The sequence below is a fragment of the Ceratotherium simum genome, chromosome 25 (assembly GCF_057802395.1).
Source record: "Ceratotherium simum simum isolate JZ-2026a chromosome 25, ASM5780239v1, whole genome shotgun sequence".
Lineage (NCBI taxonomy): Eukaryota > Metazoa > Chordata > Mammalia > Perissodactyla > Rhinocerotidae > Ceratotherium > Ceratotherium simum.
Genome location: NC_141924.1, coordinates 27,735,253 through 27,751,468, shown reverse-complemented (window position 1 = coordinate 27,751,468; position 16,216 = coordinate 27,735,253). Strand labels below are relative to the sequence as shown.

The window sequence follows — 16,216 nt, the reverse complement described above, 5'->3', positions numbered from 1 at the left end:
ATTTTTTTTACTTCCATGCAAAGTTTCTGTGACCATCAAGGTCACATCTTAAAGTATTAACTAGAAGTACTGACTTTTCCAGTCTAGGTACTCCTGTATTCACGAACCACAGATGTTTCCTAAAGACTGGGGTAAACTTCAAGGGTGGATCCTGGTACAAAACCCATACTCTGTAATCAGGGGAAAAGCCTCTGTAACTTGATAAGTGGCTAGGGAGAATCATAGTCTTCACCAAGATGATCTGCAGCAAATAACGATGTCTGTGATTAATGCTATGAAGGATCTTTTATTTGACACAAGGTGAACTGCACTCAGGCTGCAGATTCAGATGAGAAATCAGTTAACACATAAATATTGGTCACCTCCTATGTGTTATGCACTGTGCTAAGAACAGAAAACTAAATCACCTCAGCTATCCCCAAAAGCACCGACCCAGGATTATGAAGTAACTAAATGTTGGTTGTATCTAGAAGTAAAAGATAAAGAATGAAAATTCTTATCGTAAAAAATTAAAAACAAGAATTTTAATCAAAGTTAATTCTGTCCCCTTTAACTTCATTAATCTTTCTCAAGACTATTATATATATTTTTTCCTAATAGCATCTCCCTTAGTCATGGGGTATCATGAATTACCTTTACTTACTACAAGAAAAGATTTTTAGCCTATGCAAACCAACCATTAAATTACTCAGTCTTGCTTGAAATGCAAACCATTAAATTACTCAGTCTTGCTTGAAATACACCATTTTTGATAAATTAATGTTATGTCTGCATATTACATAAGACTTTTAACTAAAATTGGGGTTGCTTTGGTTTCCTGTCAAATTATATTTTAATAGAGGGGGGAAAAGTCCTTCAGGCATACTTTACTCCTTACTGTTACATTAGATGGCCACCAGGATTCAACCTTTGCAAATGCAGAGTGCACTGTCTGTAGCAGATGCCACATTATCCTGTCAAGAGTATACATTTGCCATGGAATTAATGAATTAGATCATAAAACTGGCACGTAATTTTGATTCTGCTCTTTGATCCAACTTGATTGTTTTTTTTAAAGATTTGTCCTGAGCTAACATCTGTTGCCAATCTTCCTCTTTTTTTTCCCCTCCCCAAAGCCCCCCCAGTACATGGTTGTATAGCCTAATTGTAAGTCGTTCTAGTTCTTCTATGCAAGCCACCACCACAGCATGGCAACTGACAGACAGGTAGCATGGTTCCACAACCAGGAAGCGAACCTGGGCCGCCGAAGCAGTGAGCGCAGAACTTTAACCACTAGGCCATCAGGGCTGGCTCCCAACTTAATTTTAAAGTTAGAAACATACAACCTATCTCATACTTTCTAATAAAACCATCAAAAGGCATTAAAGTATTTTAATTTTAATGATCTAAAAAGCTTCAACTACATTAGAAAAATCAAGAACTACCCTTTGGTCCTAGTACTAGTGAAAGAAAGATTTCCAAGCTAAAATGAGTATTTTTTCTTTTTTATTCTCATTAAATTGACAATAAAGTAATATTCTGACTCCTACTTTAAAATGGGAGTTAAGTCCCTATGGAAACAAAATTCACTAAGACCTGAACATTTTCAGAAAACAAAGTTAAAATGATCTCTCCCCTTCCCTTTTGGCACTAAAATCTACTAGAAGTACTTTTCAGGACTTCACTAATTTCAGGATATCCCTTTCTCAATCACCACCACCATTACTTCATCTCCAGTTCTAGTTCCTATGCAAACATATGCACATTGCTCTCTCGTATTTTCCCAAACCAGGAGGATTTCTCCCATTCCAAGAAGATGTTTGCAGTTTCATTACCTTTTTATATATTAATTTTAGTGACTAACAAAGCTAAAATACACCATCACACATCACCAGTAGGTACCACACCCAAATGCATGATATACTTCCCCCCCCACACACACACAAAATAATCACATTGTTAATTTGCACACACAAATCAATACTAGCCTTTTTGAAAAGTTATTTGTATCAAAATGATAAACCTGCTTATCTCCTGGCCCAATTCTAGGAATTTATTCTAAGAAAACAGCTGGATGAGTACCCAAAGATAATTATATAAGAATTTTCTTTGCAACATTGTTTTCAATTAAAAAATGAAAAATCAGAAATAACCTAAACTTCCATAAATAAAGGTATATCTATACTATGCATTAAAAAGGATAAGTCAGATCTGTCCCCACAGCATAATGAAGTAGAGTATGAATGACAGATATACACACACATATGTTGACACTCACAAAGAGAGTAAAATAATATATACCAAGCTAATAATAGTGGTAACTTCTGGGAAAATCATAACAGGGGGACTTCCCCACAGGGCACCTTGCACTTTCAACATTTTATTGTTAAATTTTCTTTTTAATAATTACAAAAATTTTTCAGAAAATGAATAATCCTGCTATCACACTACATTCAAATTATCTTAAACCAAATTCATCATCTTTGCTTTCGATCTACCTTCATCCTCCTGACTTTCCGGCTTCTGGTACTGATACCAGTATTACGCCATCATTCATCCACACTTACAACCCCAAAGCCTTCTCTGCTTTCTCTCTCTCAGCTTGCCATATATAAACACCAAATACTCTTCCTTTAAACTGTATTCCATTTTCTCCAGCCCTACTTAACCACAAAAACTCAGGCTCTTATCACCTTGTAACTACATCATTATTAGAGCTTTTTGTTATCCCTGCTTCCAATATTTTCTCTCTCTGGTCTACCCTACAGAGCACTGCCAGATTAATATTAAAAAATTTTTATTTGACTTCTCACTCTCACTCAAAAGCTCCTATACATGAGACAAAGTTAAAACACTCCAGCATTTCAAGTCTCTACACAATCAGTGCAATCTACCTTGTTCAGTCTCATTTCCTACCATCTGCCAAGAATCTAGCCATCTACTCCAGCCATCCCCTAAACAAACACGCATATCACGCCTTTGTTCATGCAGGTTTTGTCTTGGTTTATGAATCCTACACTAATGAAAATAGACTATAGTATGGCCTATAATCACTAACTGTTCTCTATTTCTGTGATGACTGGATATGAATAGGCTTAAATGCAACAGTTAGAGAAACTATTGGAAAGAACTTCTTGACTCAAAAGTTATGAGCCCCTGGGTTGCATTTGCCAATAGCCTTTTTCAGGATTTTCTCCTCTAGGAATATTTAAGAATCACAGAAGACAATCTGCCTATTTGTGTGAGTCTTACCAAAGTCAGAATGAATTTTATATCTGTTATTATTTTGCACATATAACATATTCAGTTCTCCAGTTCAGTAGTAATCAATTTATCGATGATAATCTTGTAAAATATAATTATGGTAGTCCTCCAAACAGATATCTAGTATCATAGTTAGGCATCATATAACAATTCTTTCTCTGACCTTCAAAAGTGGTTCCACCATTGTATATTCAGGGTCACAAAGAAAGAATTATTTTTTATACTAACGACACAAGGAGGCTTTTAGCTAAAAACAGAAAACCCCAACTCAATTACCTTAAACACTGTGGAAAATGTATTATCTACCTCTTCTACCAAGAAATTTGAAGACAGTCTTCTATTTCCAGTAATAGAGGATTAGGTATTTTGAATCAAGCCTCCTGCTAAGGACAACAAGAAAAACTGGGTATGTATTTTAAAAAGCTGCTTGAAGGCGTTAGAAAACTAACAAGAGAACAAACATTTACTAAGATGGGAACAGGGGAGGATGCGGGTGCAGAAAGATGAGACGGACATTTGGGACCACCTTTCCCCTGGAGGCATCTGCCAGTTCCAGAGAGGTGGCTGGGTGGCTGAATGTCTTCTGACAGTCCTCAAATTCAAAAACAGAAAGACTGGACCAGCAAGGAGTGGAGAAGCCCTGGTGAACGCCCTTCATTTTGGATACAGCCTTTAAAGGCTATCACTTAGGAATAAGGGAATTCAGAAGAAAGACATTAGACTAGGCCTTAAAATTGCTCTAAAAAACAATTTTACAAATAACTATGTGACAATAAAAATAAAAAACCAAGTCCACAGGAAGATAAGGCAACATGAATTAAAGCCACAAAAAACAACAGACAATAGACACACAAGGATCTCACTATTCGAGTTATCAGACAAGGATTCTAAAAGAAATTTTTTATTATTATTATTGTGTACTAGGCAACAGAAAACGAGGGTGAGAATTTTGTGTGAGAATTAGAAATCATAAAAAGAACCCAATGAAAACTAAACAGAAAAATATGATAAACAAAATTAAGAGTTTAATGAGCAGGTATAACAGCCCAGATTAGACATAGTTTAAGAAGAAATTGGAAGATAAGTTAAAAGAATATATTCAAGATAAAGTAGAAAGAGAAACAGGATGGAAAATACAAAAAAAGGAAAGAAATACAGAGAATAAAATTGAAATGTCATTCTAACAGACATGTAGTTGGAGTCCCAGAAGGAAAGGAGAGAGAAAACAGAGCAGAAGCAATACTTGCAAAACAAAAAAAAATGGTTGACAACTTCCCCAAGCTGATGAAAAATATCAAATATCAGATTCAAAAAGTCCTACAAACCTCAAGCACATAAATAAAAAGAAATCCACACCTAGGCACATCACATTATGACAGATAAAAACCAAAAACAAAGAGAAAATCTTAAAATCAGCCAGAAAAGGAAACACAGTGCCTTCAAATTAGCAACAAAAAGAACTGACTTCAATAATGAAAATCAGAATACAATGTAATATTACCTTTACAGTGTTAAAAGGAAATAACTGCCAAACTTACATTCTATAAATATAGCAAAAAAAAATCTTTCAAGAATCATGGTAAAATAGATTCTCAGACAAACAAAACCAATTCATCCCAGAAGATGCACACTAAAAGAAACAGTAAAAGAGTCCTTCAGACACAAGGGAAATTATCTTAGATGTGAACTTGACAAAGCATAAATAAAGGAAGATAAATGAAAATTGTAAATATGTGCATAATCCAATTGAGTATTGACTGCATAAAATAATATCTTGTGGGATTTTAACAAATATAGGCTTAAAATTCATGATATAAATGGTATATAAGTCACTAGAGGTAGAATTACAAGTGTTGTAGAATCCTTGCACTATACAGAAAAAGGCTAAAAGTATCAATTAATATTACACTTTGATAAGTCAAGGATGCATACTGTGATCTCTAGGAAAGGGGATGGCAAACTATAGCCCATGGACCAAATTTGGCCTGCAGTCTTCTGTTGTATAGCCCTGAGCTAAGAATGTTATCTCCTTTTTTAAGAGTTTTTTTTTAAAAGATGAATGAACACAGATGCAAAAAATCCTCAACAAAATATTAGCAAATCAAATCCAACAACGTATAAAAAGAATTATATACCACCATGACCAAGTAAGATTTATTCCAGGCATGCAAGATTGGTTCAACATTCAAAAAATTAATTACTGTAATCCATTACATCAACAGGCTAAAGCAGAAAAATCACATGATCAGATCAACAGACGCAGATAAAGCATTTGATAAAATCCAACACCCATTCATGATAAAAACTCTCAATAAATTAGGTATAGAGGGGAAACTTCCTCAATTTGATAAAAAACATCCACAAAAAATCTACAGTAGATCTAGGCAGAGACCTTATACTCTTCACAAAAATCATCTCAAAATGAAAATCATACACCTAAATGTAAAATGTGAAACTATGAAGCTCCTAGAACATAATATAAGAGAAAATCTAGATGGCCTTGGGTATGACAAAGGCTTTTTAGATACAACACCAAGGGCAACATCTATGAAAGAAATAATAGCCAAGTTAGACTTCCTTAAAATTAAAAACTTCCACTCTATGAAAGACGTTGTCAAAACAATGAGAGAAGCTACTGACTACGAGAAAATACATGCTAAGACACATATGATAAAGGACTGTTATCTAAAATATACGAACTCAAACCCAACAATAAGAAAAACAACCAGATTAAAAATTAGGCTAAAGACCTGAACAGACATCTCACCAGGGAAGATATACAAATGGCAAATAAGCATACGAAAAGATGTCCAACATCATATGTCATTAGGGAACTGCAAATTAAAACAATGAGATATCACTACGCACCTATCAGAACGGCCCAAATCCATAAACCCTGACACCAGACGTTGGTGAGGATGTGGAGCAACAGGAACTCTCATTCATTACTCTTACCACATGAGCCAGCAACCACACTCCTTGGTATTTATCCAAATGAGTGGAAAACTTACATTCACACAAAAACCTGCACTCGATGCTTCTAGCAGCTTTATTCATATTTGCCAAAATTTGGAAGCAATGAAGATGTCCTTTAGTAGATGAATGGATAAATAAATTGTGGTATATCCAGACAATGGAATATTACTCAGCCCTGAAAAGAAATGAGCTATCAAGACATGAAAAGATATATTGGAACTGTAAATGCATATCACTAAGTGAAAGAAGCCAATCTGAAAAGGCTACATACTGTCAGATTCCAACTATATGACATGCTGGAAATGGCAAAACTATAGAGACATTAAGATCAGAGGTGGTTAGGGGAGAGGAAGGGATGAATAGGGAGAGCAGAGGATTTTTAGACCAGTGAAACTATTCTGTATGATATTATAATTATAGAATACATGCCAGTTTACATTGTCAAAACCCAGAGAATGTACAACATTCTGGTTCACAGAGTGAACCCTAATGTAAACTATGGACTATGGGTGATAATGATAATGACATACATTATCACTGAATGAACTAGATTCACTGAATGAACACATACAGTGTTCATTCACTGTAACAAATGGACCATTCTGCTGTGGGCTGTTAACAGTGGAGGAGGTTGTGCATGTGTGGTGGCAAGCAGGGGGTATATGGGAACCCTCTGTACTTTCTGCTCAATTTTGATATAAATCTCAAACAGTTCTAACAAAGGAAAGGAAGGAAGGAATGGAGGGAGGGAGAGAGGGAAGGAAGAAAGGAAAGACACAGGACAGAAACTATACATAGCCTGAAGAGACTATCTGACTCTTCATAAAAAGAGTTTGCTGATCCTTTCTCTAAGATAACCATTAAAGAATGCTAAAAGGATGGAAAAATTAAAATTACTCAAACACTCTACAATAGGGTTTCTCAACCTTTGCACTATTGATATTTTAGATCAGATAATGCTTTTGTTGAGGGGAGCTATCCTGTACATCGTAGGATATTTAGCAACATTCCTAGTCTCTACTCATTAGATACCAGTAGCACCACTCCCCCCAGTTGTGAAAAACAAAAGGTCTCCACATTTTGCCCAAAGTACCGTAGGGGACAAAAATCACCCCTGCCTGTCCTTTGAGAACTACCCCTCCACTGAGAACTCCATCTAAAAGAAAGCAAGCAAGAAGACGAGATGAAATATAAAACAAGTAAGAAAACAGGAAGTTAATAGAGTAGATTTAGACAGATATATCAGTGTTTACATTAAAGTATATAAATTAATACTACAATAAAAGAAATTTAAAAGAAAATATAACCTAACTATATGCCTTTTTTACAATATATTTTTAAAAGACAAGGGCACAGAAAGGTAGAAAGGGAAAAGATAATGCAATCAATCAAAGGATAGATGACAGAACTATATTAATAACAGATAAAGTTGTTTTCAAGGCGGAAAAAAAAAAAGCACTTCTAGAGATAGTAGTAGAAAGACATTCATAATGATAAAAGGTTAAATACACTAAAAGGATGTAACAATTTTAGTTTATATACACTAAATAGATAAAGCAGAAGTGGTGAGAACTATAAGGAAAACAGACAAATTCACAATCATGGGGGAAAATTAAACCACTATTCTTGGTAACTAACAGAACAGAAAAAAATAAGCAGTAAGAATATAGACAATTTAGGGGCCGGCCCCATGGCGTAGCGGTTAAGTGTGCGCGCTCCACTGCTGGCGGCCCGGGGTTCAGATCCCAGGTGCATACCCATGCACCGCTTGTCAGGCCATGCTATGGTGGCGTCCCACATAAAGTGGAGGAAGAAGGGCACAGATGTTAGCTCAGGGCCAGTCTTCCTCAGCAAAAAGAGGAGAATTGGCATGGATGTTAGCTCAGGGCTGATCTTCCTCACAAAAAAAAAAAAAAAAAGAATATAGACAATTTAAACAACACAATTAACCAACCTGATCTAACTAACATATATAGAAAACTGTACCCAATAACTATATAAAATACACATTCCTTATAAGCAGACAACTTAACACTTATAAATATTGATCACACACTGACTCTTAAAAAAAACTTTAAAACTTTAAAAGATCTTAATTATACAGAATATATTTTCTGACCACAGTGCAATTAAACTAAAACTCAATACAAAAAGGTAAGTGGAAAAGCTACATGTGCTTAGGAAGTAAGAATACATTTCTAAATAACTTAATCAAAGAAAAGGTCACAATAGAAATTAGAGAATATCTAATTGAACTAAATGAAAATTGATATTACATCTTAAAACTTGTGGGATAAAGATTTCTGCTTCCAGGAAGATGGAGCAGATGTATGTTTCCCTATTAATCCCACTAATACAACTAAAAGTCCCGAACATTATACATATGACATAGATAACATGACTGAAAAATGGAGATTAGAAGGCAGACCAGGTAAGGACCTCAGGATAAGAACACAGTGGTGAGTTCCCTGGGTTTTCTTTTTCCCTCATATATGCCCAACGTGGAGCTGAGAAGCTGCCAACGGGTTCAGATAAAAAAAAAAAAAGCCTAAAAGCCTGTTCTCTAGCCCAAGTAACAAGAAAGGGGAAGCTTAGCAAGACAACAAAATTGTAGACAATAACAATCTACTCCAGGAAAATACTAAAGAAAAAACTGTGGCTCCAGCTCCATCCACACAAGGAAAGGCCAAGTGGGGGGGCCAGGTAACGAGGTACCCAAGTACCCTGCCTGGGTGATATACAAGAAGGCCAAGTAGGAAGTTGGGAATTTCATCCCTGCTGAGCAGTAATAAAGCCCCATGCTCCTGCAATGCCAGTGGAGACCACATGGGAAACCTGAACTTTCACCCCTACCAGCAGTAAGGAAGAGTACCTCCCTCACCCTGCTGAAGTGCTGTCAGAGAAGGCCTAGCAGAGAGTTAGGACTGGCACCAGCACTCAGCAGTAACAAGACTACTCTTTCCAGGGTGTCAGTGGAGATCACATGGGGAGCCAGAACTCCAAGGCACCTAGCAATAATGATCTCCCCCAACTCGGTTGTCAACAGAAGCCAACTGGGGAACTTGGACTTCTATCCCCAGCTGACAATAATGAAGTAGCATCGCCCCCTTTCCCTGCCAGAGCAGTGTCAGAAAAAGCCAGTTAAAACAGAAGGTTTAAATAGGATCCAGAGTCTCATAACATAATACACCAAATATCCGGGTTTCAACAGAAAATCACTAGTCATACCAAGAATGAGAAAGATCTCAAACTGAATGTAAAAATACAACTGATAGATGCCAACACTGAGATGACAGAGATATTAAAGTTATGTGACAAAGATTTTAAAGAATTCATGATAAAAAGGCTTCAATGAGCACTTACAAACGAGCTAGAAATAAACAAAAGAAGAGAAAGTCACAGCAAAGAAATACAAGTCTCAGCAAAGAACAGAATATATAAAGAAAAACCAAGTGGAAATTTTAGAACTGAAATATACAATGACCAAAATAAAAATCTTAAGTAGATGAGCTCAACAGCAGAAATAGAGAGGAAAGAGAAAGAGAAAATGAACTGGAAGATAGAATAGAAATTACTCTACCTGAATAACAAACAGAAAATAGACATAAAAAATAAATAAATAACAGATGCTCAGGGACTTGTGGGGCTAATAAAACATCTACTATTCATGTCATCAGAGTATGATTCTATTTATATGAAATATCTAAAACAGGTAAATCCATAGAGACAGAAAACAGACTGGTGGTTGCTAGGGGCTGGGGGGAGGGGAAAACAGGGAGTGACCACTTAATGGGTAGACTTTACTTTGGGGGTGATAAAATGTCTTGTCTTCGATAAAAGATGCTAGGACAATCACATCACCTTATGGAAAAAAAGAAACCTAGGCCCAACTTTGTATTACACACTAATATTAATTCTAGATGCAACGAAGATCTGAATGTGAAAAGCAAAAGAACAAAGCTGCTAGAATATAGGACAATATCTTCACTAACTCACAGCAGGAAAAGAACACACCCAAAAGGCTGAAAGGCAATTCCCTGATAAATAAGGAACCTGAGCACCTTTACTTTATTCACGGGCCATTTGGATGTCCTCTTTTGTAAAATATCTATTTTATGTTTAATCTTTTACACAATTTTTTCTATTGATTTCTTTTTACGTACTAATATGTAGGAATTCTTTATAAAATTAAAACCACAATGAGAAAACCACAAAGACTGATCATAAGTTTGGAGAGGATGGGAAGCAACAGTCTGTAGTGTAAACTGGCATATCCATCGGCATATCCACTTTGGAAAAAAACGAGCATTATCTACTAAAGTTAAAGAAATGCATATACTATGACTCAGCTATTTCTCTACTTCAGATACACCCAACTGAAATATGAGTACAAGTGCACCAAGAGATTTCTGCTGAAATAATACTGTTAACAGTAATACTGGAATAATAATAGTAATATTATTCCCAACTGAAACTTAGAAACAAACCAAATGTCCATTAATCGCTGAAGAAACAAATTGCAGTATAATGAAACTAATACTTATGCCAATGAAAATAAGCTATAATACATTCTACATAAGTGAATATCACAAACATATCGTGCAAAAGAAAGAAGCCAGACACAAAAGAGTACAAACTAAATTTTCCAAACATACAAAGTTCAGAAAATATCTAACACAGGCAAAATTATAGTATTTAAAGGATACATGCTTATGTTCATTTAGGTTGTAAAATTGCAAAGAAAGGAAGTGATTAACATAAAAGAATAGTGTTACCTGAGGAAGGCTGGCAGTGTTCTACTACTTGATCTTTGTTGTGGTTACATGGGGGTTTGCTTTGTAAATCACTCAGATGGACAGTTTCTATATACTCTTCTGTATGTATATGATAATTCACAATTTTTAGGATTCAGAATCTTCTGTTTTAAAAAGTTTTAATTCAAAATTTTAAGTTTTCGTTCAAAAATTGGGCTCAGTTTCATCAAGGACCCTGGTCTTCTCCATCCTTCTGCCAACACATTCTGTTGGCTTAATTGTCCTCATGGTTGTGAGGTTAACACAGTTTCAGACATCACATGGATAAACAAGAACACTCAGAAAAAGGGCCATTTCTTCCACCAGTTCTCTTTTGTTTGTTTAGTCTTTTTAAGGTAAAATTTACATATAATGAAACATGCAAATTTTAGGTATACAATTCCTTGAGTTCACAAAGGAAGAACCCAAGAGTATTCCATTGTTTAAATATATCCCATTTTGTTTATCCATTCTCTTACTGATAGGCATTTGGATTGTTTCTGGTTATTATGAAGATTAGTTATCATGAATAAAGCTGCTATGAACATTCTTGTACAAGACTTTGTGGACATGTTTTCAGTTGGGGAGAAGGGTAAATATATAACAGTGGAACTGCTGAACCATGAAGTATAGGTTTAACTTTATAAGAAACTGACAAATCTTTTCCCCAAGTGGTTGTACCATTTTCCATTTCAAATAACAACATACAAGAGTTCTGTTTGCCTCACATTTTTGTCAACATTTGGTGTTGTCAGTTGTTAAAAGGCAAACTGAGGCACATTAACAATTTTAAGAGTTTATTTGCGCACACTTCGATTCCAATGGGGCAACCCCAAATTCAAAGTGGTTAGGAACACTCCACCAACAGGAGCTAATGGAAAAGTTTTTATAGAGAAGATGTGGAAGCGAAGCAAGGAAATTATTTGATTGGCTATAACCTAAGGAGTTGCCTTAATTGGGAAAGTCTAGTTGGCTATGATTGGTTGTTCTTAAGTTTCATTTTCTCAGATTCCCATTCATTGATTCTGGCTTAGGCTTTGATTTGCTTACATAGGATACCAAGGCATTAGAGTCGCCTCAGTCTAATAATCTCCTTGTTTGATTACTTTTAACACCGTCTTTTTCATTTTAGCCATTCTAGGGGATGTAAAGTGATATCAAATTGTGGTTTTAATTTGCATTTCCCTGAAGCACTTTTTCATTATTTAATGGCCATTCATAGATTATCTTAATCTATGAAAAGATCTTTGCTTTAAGAACGATCACAATAGAAAATGTTTACTTTGCAGCTGGTAAAATGGGAGACAGCTATTGTCTATTAGAAATGAAAACAAATTTAAAATTTATCTCATTGCACTGACTACCGACAGCTTCCCGCGCAGAGCACACATTGCGGTTTTGCACTTCCATATTTCTGCAAATACTAATTTCCTTGCCAGGAAGGCTTTCCATCCCTCTGCACTCTGATCTAGTGAATTCCTAGTCAGCCTTCAAAACCCTGCTCAGAAATGCATTACTTCCTCCATGAAGTACTTCCTCACTCTCTCAAACATACATTCTGTCTTCTATCTTGTATATTAGTATATGGAATGCATGCAGTGTAACTTCCTTCAGGGCAAGATACATGTCTTACTCATCTTTATAACCCAATACCTAAAACAAACACAGGCACGTATTAGTTCAAAAATATCAAATGAATATGTTCACCATTCTAATGCTACTTTAGCCTCAATTCACTTTTCTCATCCATATTCAGTAACTGAGGCTTCCAGACTGTATTGGGCTGAATGCTGGCCCAAAAAAAGATAAGTCACTTCCTACTCTCTGTAACCTATGAATATTACCTTATATGGTAGAAGATGTGATTAAATTAAGCATCTTAAAAAGAAGATTTTATCCTGGCTTATATGAGTGGACCATAAAAGCAATTACATGTATCCTTATAAGAGAGAGGCAGAGGGAGTTTTGAGACTGAAGAGGAAGCAATGTGACCAAGAAGGCAGAGATTAGAGAGACGCAGCCACAAGCCAAGGAACGCCTGGAGCCACAAGAAGCTGGAAGAAACAAGGACAGGATTCTCCCACAGAGGCTTTGGAGGGAGTGCAGCCCTTGATTTCAGACTTCTGGTCTCCAAACTGAGGAATAAATTTTTGTTGTTTTAAGACATCCACTATGTGGTAATTTGTTACAGTGGCCACAGGTAACTAATACGCTGGCTTTCTCTTGAGTCTGTTTATTCATAATGAATTTTACCCAAACTCAAAATTTCTATCACAATTTTAAATTCCTACCATGGTCAGGCTTTTCTGATTTCAACCGGTCAATACACAGGTATCAATTACTCACAGAACATCTAAATATGTATCAAGCACTTGAACTATATAACAAAAGAAACAACTCTTATTGTGCAGAGTTTACCAAATAAACTCATAATGCAAATTTTAAAAAGTACATAGTTCAAACAGTATTTTAAAAAAAAGTGAAACAATATTGTGGTTGGCTGATTAATCAGTGAGCACTTATTAGATGGACTAGTCTCTGTGAAAGGCAGTTTTTAAAAGACTCAATACAATCCTTCTCCTAATACTTCATTTTCCTCTCTTTGCAACTATTACTATCACATAACCACACTCACATGTCCTTCCTACCACTTCCTTTGACCAGTCCCAGCTCTACAGACCTACATATGACATTTCCTTTTGCACAGGAGCTGTACTTCTTAAGCAGAGGTACGTATGCCCAAAAGGATGGTAATTCAAAATATTCTAAAAGCACAGCTGCTGATGCTCATGGAAAGCTTCCAAAACACATTGCATTAAAAAGCACTTGCTATGCCTTTGAACATTTCAAAACAACGCTTTCAATACTACATGCCCCCAAAGTGAATGCTGTTTTTTAAAAACAACATTAAAAGTCTAGGGAGAACCTACATCAGGCATTATTTCACTTATAAACAAAACATTAGAAATGAATTTCTTTAAAATCCAGAGAGAATCCTATACTAGTCACCCAAACAGTCTTTGGATGGCCATCCTAGGGTGTCTTGTATACAAAAAGTGTCACAACTTGACACTCTGCCAAAACCTGAAGTGCAGCTGGGAGCAGACCCTTCAAAGCCCTGGGAAGGTGCCAGGCCCCATAATTGTGATTTAGAAAGAAATGGGAGGGCAAGGAAAGAGGAAGGGAAGAAGATATGTATTACAGTGGTTAGCAATCAACCACCAACCACTCTGAATTAAAATGTTATTCTATTCTTATAATTGCACTGTCTGCCTCCGCACAGCTTAATTCACACAAAAGAATTCTGGAAAGTAGGATATAATAACCAGTCAACCTCATATGCTTAGAATTATAAAAGTCTCTGAAAATTTGAAAGACAAAGATGACTCTTGCCCAAACCATACTTCAAATTCATTTTAATGTTTCTTAGTGTAGGCTCTATTACTTATAATATTTGAGGAATTTCCAAAAGATTTACGAGCGTTTAATACCCTTGTGAGCTGTAGAGTCTTCTTTGCTCACATTCCCATATCTCTTCCGAAACAGAAAAGGCTACCATATGGCTCCTAACACAAAATGAAGGTTGTCTACTGACTCAATAACATATCCTGGAAATTATTTGTTTTTTAAATAAATCTTGACAATTTTATTTCTATGACACTTATGCCTTAATCTGAAAAGTAAATAAAAGAAAAAAAATTGATAAGAGTTCAACTGATAGTTTTACTGGAGTTAACAAAAGCATTATCTTTTTCATCTTTGAGAACTGCCAGGAAAAAATATAAATTTTTCAGAGCCAGAAAAGAGAGATAAATAAAAGTCATCCTCAAGACATACAGGTTAATTTTAAAATCATATATCGTGAAAAAAAAAAAAGAAATTAAACAACCAGTATTTACCGAGTGGCTACTATACTATATTTGCTGAGTGGTCCACTTATACTAAGAGGGCTTTGAGGGAAACACAGAAACATGCAGACCATCAAGTCAAGCAGACTTCTCAGCAAGGAAGAACCCACTCATATTCAGAGGAAATGGATATTTTCTATGCCTATTACATGCCAGACACTTTGTTGGGTAAAGGGATACAGAAATAAAGAAAAGAAAATCCTTGCCACCACGGAGTTCATGGTGGTCAGTGAAACATACATGTTAATCAACAATTAACATGCTGACGGAACAAAGAGAAGAGAAAATTTACTATTTATTAAATCCTTTTTGAACTTTCAAAATCCATAAAAATATATGCACATTTATTGCCTATTCAAAATGATAAATGAATTCAGATAGTTTTAAAACTACAAAGCATTGTGATATATTTATAGGTAGTACATAGGAGAGAGAGGCCTTAATTCTGCTAGAGAAACAAACTGTCAGGGAAGACTTCACAAAGAAGGTAATCCTGAGCTAAAACAAAGAAAGGGATACAGGAAAGAAACATCAAGTAGAAAGGCATGGAGATGGAAGAGAACACTGGGGTGGAGGGCTGAGGGGTTGGGGGAAGCAGATCAGCCTGGAGAGGTAAGGCAGGGCCTTGAAGGCAATGTGCAGAAGACTAGAGTTTATCCTGAGGTCTAGGAGAGCCAATGAAAGGTTTTAAGCTTGTGGGTGGGTGAGGGACAGTACAGGGTGGTTTCAGAGTTGTACTTCAGAAAAATAACTAGGTTATCCAAGGTGTGGAGAATAGATTTGGGGGCAGGGGGCGTGTTAAGAGAGACAGAAAGAGGAAAGGAGATCAAAAGTAGAGAAACGGAAATAAAAAGTCCAGGAAAGCAATGATGAAGGCCTGAACTAAAACAGCGGCAGCAGGTAGTCACCAGGGAATAGTCTTAAAATGAATATGGAGGCAGAAGTAACATGAGTTAGTAGTTAGATATTGACATCCCTCTCCCTCAAAAAAATAAAAACTACTGTAATGTCAATAGTTAAAAGGCCAACCAGGAAATCAGGACAGTAAAAAAAAAAAAAGCAAAATGGAATCCAGTCAAAGTAGAAGAAAGGTTGTTTCAAAGATTACACTTACTTCAAGCACTAATCCTCCATAGGAACAAAGAATCAAGCACAGGGACTGTTGTAAAGCATCTTAGTAAATGCAAATACCATCACAGTAAAACAGTAAATCTACCTTTCTTCCATAGGGATTTCATCAGCAGAGGGGTAAACTCTAAAGCTGGCTCTGTCAGGAACAAAGATATAAAGTAAGTA

The 16,216-nt window shown here is 35.9% G+C and overlaps 1 protein-coding gene across 7 annotated transcripts in view; it reads right to left on the bottom strand.

The window, feature by feature from the left end:
- Positions 1 to 16,216, bottom strand: part of CEP83 (centrosomal protein 83) — a 125,856-nt gene that overhangs the window by 79,833 nt on the left and 29,807 nt on the right. The window contains exon 2 of one of the 7 annotated variants that reach the window (XM_087449103.1): positions 16,137 to 16,187. The exons of 5 other annotated variants lie outside the window; for them this stretch is intronic. The gene's annotated coding sequence lies outside the window, so the exon portion shown is untranslated. Of the gene's footprint in view, positions 1 to 407; positions 425 to 16,136; positions 16,188 to 16,216 lie in introns of those variants that run through there. One more of the 7 variants, XM_087449106.1, reaches the window with a different exon arrangement.